The sequence below is a fragment of the Phocoena sinus genome, chromosome 3 (genome assembly GCF_008692025.1).
Source record: "Phocoena sinus isolate mPhoSin1 chromosome 3, mPhoSin1.pri, whole genome shotgun sequence".
In the NCBI taxonomy this organism is placed as follows: domain Eukaryota; kingdom Metazoa; phylum Chordata; class Mammalia; order Artiodactyla; family Phocoenidae; genus Phocoena; species Phocoena sinus.
The window spans coordinates 157860811-157866104 of NC_045765.1; the positions used below are offsets into that span (position 1 = coordinate 157860811).

The 5294-nt window shown below is 36.5% G+C and overlaps 1 pseudogene; it reads right to left on the reverse strand.

Moving 5' to 3' along the window:
- Nucleotides 1-1357: 1357 nt before the first annotated feature.
- Nucleotides 1358-2166, reverse strand: LOC116751133 (annotated as a pseudogene).
- Nucleotides 2167-5294: the final 3128 nt, after the last annotated feature.

Consider the following 5294-nt stretch of genomic DNA (forward strand, 5'->3'; position numbering starts at 1 on the left):
TATTGAATATAGTTCCCTATGCTATACAGTAGGTCCTTGTGATGCCTTTAGTGGGGCCCTTTCCCATAGTCCTCATTAGGCCAATGTATAACAGTATCAAAAATCATAGGGGTTCCAGCCATCTTCACTGATGTATTTTACCTTTTCTTTTTTGCAACTACCTTCTCTTCTCTTAAATACCAGCCCTCTCCACAGAAAAAGACTGTATCCCGTTTTCAGGCATCTCAAGCATTAATACTTCTAGCTGGAACCTACTCTGATCTACATTACAATAGGAAATGGAATCTTTTCTCCTTGAAACCACAGTATGGGGTGGGTGGCCATCCCTGACAGGTGTTCATCTTCCTCCCAACGTGCCTGGGCTGTGTACATGGTCATTCAACTGGAGAGACAAGGGGGGGGTGGATTGTGTGGAAAGCCACTCATGTTAGCCTGGGTGATGCAAAGAAGTTCTTAGTCCTCCTCAGTCAGTGGCCTTGGAGGGCACTGACATATAAAACTGCACCAAACTGGGCAAAAAGTTACGTTATTTTTTTATTTTTTTTTTTTTTTCTTTTGTTTTTTTTTTTTTTTTTTTTTGAGGTACGTGGGCCTCTCACTGTTGTGGCCTCTCCCGATGTGGAGCACAGGCTCCGGATGCACAGGCTCACTGGCCATGGCTCACGGGCTCTGCTGCTCCGTGGCATGTGGCATCCGGGTCACGAACCTGTGTCCCCTGCATCGGCAGGCAGACTCTCAACCACTGCATCACCAGGGAAGCCCAAAGTTACGCTATTTCTATGCCCATGCTACCACTCTTGAGAAAGAAAATAGGACTGAGGAAAAGTATTTGAGAAGCTTCTAATGTATAATATGAGAAGAAGTGAGTTTTAGAACAGTGGATGATTAAGAAATCTAACACTCTTAATACTTTGAAGGAGAGAGAGGAAACAGAACCAAAAATGATTGGAATCACATGATAATTGTCAAATGAAATGTATTTGTTCAAAAATGTTTATTGTAATATATGATAATAATGCTCAGAGGAGAGAGTCCAGGTGTTTCAGTCCCACTTACCTTAGTTGCTCTCTTGACTCCTGTTACTTCTTATTCTTCTCAGCTACACTATTTTCTTTCTTTTCTTCCTTCCTTCTCTGTCTCCCATGGACTCAGCCAACAGCTTCATTAGTGCTTTCTCTCAATGACATGTTTCTCCTTCTAATGTCACTATGTTACTGCTCTTTGTATTAATACATCACCTAAATCATTAATGGTGGCAGTCTACACTCTGTATTCTAGATGGAATGTACGTGGGTTATGGGTTAGAAGGCTGACAAATTAGGTCACGTGACTTCTTTTTTTTTCAATCAATTTTATTTTAACATAACCTAAACACACACCATTTAGAAAATATGAAGAAAAATTTACATACAAGTGTTGATGCTATTGCATTTGGATAAAGCTGGCAAGTTCATGCTACTTGCATAGCTCAGGAAACACCAGAGGAAAACTAATATATTGGATTAGATGTTGTGGTGTTTGGCCCACAGCTTGGTAGCTTTCAGGATTAACCTGAAGCTGTCAATGTTTGGTACTCAATGTAAAATTTCATTGGTTACCCTGCATCTTATATGTAAATTTTTAAGCAGACTATCATCTCTAAAGTCCAGGTCTTCTGGAATAGTCTGCAAGTGCTAATCTTGCAAACAAAATAGCAAGCTCTATCCCAGAACACAGTTTGATAACTGGTACAAATGCCTCTGTAACAGCTCTTAAATTGATTTCTTCCTGTAATTTCAATTCACCATAGAATGAGGTGAAAAAGTCACTTCAATCACCATGTCTTGGAGCAACACACAACACATCAAGATCGGCACCTTTTTATGTACTCCTAATTTATAAGTTCCAAATGTAAAAATTTTTCCTCCAACATTTTCAATTACACATTGTGGAAGATTCTTGCTTTCACTGATTTATTATATCCACTCTTTTACCAGGTTATTTAATTTTCCCAAAATTTAAATTCTGTGCTGCAATTCCTCTTCCTCTTCAAAAACCCCAAAGGGCTTCAGTCTCAATTAGTTTCTGTGTAAGTAGGCAGTCAGTCTCCTTGGGGGCTGCTAAGCTGATGGGAGAGGTAATGTCCTAGTGCTTCTGTGGCTGCTGTGTTTGTTGTGATCCCTGCATTGAAACTGGCCTGGAAACTCTACCACCCCCCCAACCCTGCCACCACCCTGGGCATGATCCACTGAGGCAGAAGGGAGGCAAGGGCCTGCCTCAGTGCTGGGTCCAACACCAATTCTTGACTAAACATGGCGATGAGCCATGAGAGCTTATACTTAGAAAGGTTTTACAGCAAGGAATCCTAGTATTTAAAGGGAATAAAAGAGTAAAAGTGATAATCATACACCTCACAGGAATTTACGTTTAATTAGGAAAACCTTACATCAAATAATATTCAAATTCCAACCGATGTTTGTGTTTGACGTACAATGAAAAATAAAGAAGGTTCCCCAATCTACCCTCATTATAAACACATTGGAGGCAGATTTTTCTCATGGTTCTGACAGAGCTGGAGACATTCTCTTCTTAGTTTCAACTATATAGAGTAGTTAGATACTAAAGGACCAAATGAGGTCTGTCTCAATCTTCTCAAAAATAAACAGTTTTTGAAAATTTAATGGTAAGTTATAAATCATGGTATAACAGGATTTTTTAGAGAACAGATTACTTCTAACATTTAATCATATAATGCTTTGCTTTAAAAACAGGATAAATAGATTATTTTAGTTTAGGAACAAATGCATCAAGGGTGCTGCTGTTGATGAGACACTGCTCTTTTTCTAGGCATTCTCTTCTGTCCATGATTTTGTACTGATTAAATTTAAACACATCCTGTTCCACCAGTTGTAAGATCTAATTTTGTCCTTTAGTCCTCTGAGTATAGAGAGATTTAACTCTTTTGTTTAACATTATTCACTTACAAAAAGAAAATTCACATGGTACTTTGGCTGGACTATTCTAACTTTTTAAAATAACTCCGTTTAAGAATATACCTTATGCTTAAACATTGACATTGTCCAGGTTTTCCTGCTAAGGTTCTTCTTTTGTTCTCATTTTACTTCTCATTTTTTAAAGTAGGTCTCATTTTCATGTTTGTAGAAGCCATACTTTTTTAACCAAAACCTTCAATGTAGCCATTATTCTCCACTTTTATCTACAAATATTTTGAATATCACTCTAACAGAGTTATTTAATGATGCATTTATATAACTGTTCCAAGGAGTGGAGGACATATTTAAAGTGGTGAAAGGGAAAAACCTATAACCAAGATTGCTCTACCCAGTAAGGATCTCATTCAGATTCGACAGAGAAATTAAAACCTTAACAGACAAGCAAAAGTTAAGAGAATTCAGCATTACCAAACCAGCATTACAACAAATGCTAAAGGAACTTCTCTAAGCAGGAAACACAAGAGAAGGAAAAGACCTACAAAAAAACCATAAAACAATGAAGAATATGGTAATAGGAACATACATATCGATAATTACCTTAAATGTAAATGGATTAAATGCTCTAACCAAAAGACATATATTGGCTGAATGGATACAAAAACAAGACCCGTATATATGCTGTCTACAAGAGACCGACTTCAGACCTAGGGGCACATGCAGACTGAAAGTGAGGGGATGTAGAAAGATATTCCAAGCAAAAGGAAATAAGAAGAAAGCTGGAGTAGCAATTCTCATATCAGACAAAATAGACTTTAAAATAAAGACTATTACAAGACACAAAGAAGGACAGTACATAATGATCAAGGGATCAATCCAAGAGGAAGATATAACAATTGTAAATATTTATGCACCCAACATAGGAGCACCTCAATACATAAGGCAAATGCTAAAAGCCATAAAAGGGGAAATAGACAGTAACACAATAGTAGTAGGGAAATTAACACCCTACTTTCACCAACGGACAGATCATCCAAAATGAAAATAAATATGGAAACACAAGCTTTAAATGACACATTAAACAAGATGGAATTAATTGATATTTATAGGAGATTCCATCCAAAAACAACAGAATACACTTTCTTCTGAAGTGCTCATGGAACATTCTCCAGGATAGATCATATCTTGGGTCACAAATCAAGCCGTGGTAAATTTAAGAAACTTGAAATCATATCAAGTATCTTTTCTGACCACAGCTCTATGAGACTAGATTTCAATTACAGGAAAAAAAAAAAAAATGTAAAAGTACAAACACATGGAGGCTATACATTATGCTACTAAATAACCAAGAGATCACTGAAGAAATAAAAAGGAAATTAAAAAATACCTAGAAAAAAATGACAATGAAAACACGATGGCCCAAAACCTATGAGATGTAGCAAGAGCAGTTCTAAAAGGCAAGTATATATCAATATAATCTTACCTCAAGAAACAAGAAAAATCTCAAATAAACAACTAAGCTTATACCTAAAACAATTAGAGAAAGAAGACCAAAGAAACCCCAAAGTTAGTAGAAGGAAAGAAATCATAAAGATCAGATCAGAAATAAATGAAAAAGAAATGAAGGAAACAATAGCAAAGATAAATAAAACTAAAAGATGGTGCTTTGAGAAGATAAACAAAATTGATAAACCATTAGCCAGACTCATCAGGAAAAGAAGGGAGAAGGCTCAAATCAACAGAATTAGAAATGAAAAAGTAGAAGTAACAACAGACACTACAGAAATACAAAGGATCATGAGAGATTACTACAAGCAACTCTATGCCAATAAAATGGACAACCTGGAAGAAACGAAAAAATTCTTAGAAAAACGCAACCTTCCAAAACTGAACCAGGAAGAAATAGAAAATAAAAACAGCCCAATCACAAGCACTGAAATTGAAACTGTGACTAAAAATCTTCCAACAAAGAAAACCCCAGGACCAGAAGGCTTCACAGGCAAATTCTATCAAACATTTAGAGAAGAGCTAACACCTATCTTTCTCAAACTCTTCCAAAATACAGCAGAGGGAGGAAAACTCCCAAACTCATTCTATGAGGCCAATATCACCCTGATGCCAAAACCAGACAAAGATACCACAAAAAAGAAAACTACAGGCCAATATCACTGATGAACATAGATGCAAAAATCCTCAACAAAATACTAGCAAAGAGAATCCAACAGCACGTTAAAAGGGTCATACACCATGATCAAGTGGGGTTTATCTCAGGAATGCAAGGATTCTTCAATATATGCTAATCAATCAATGTGATACACCATATTAACAAATTGAAAGATAAAAGCCATACAATAATCTCAATAG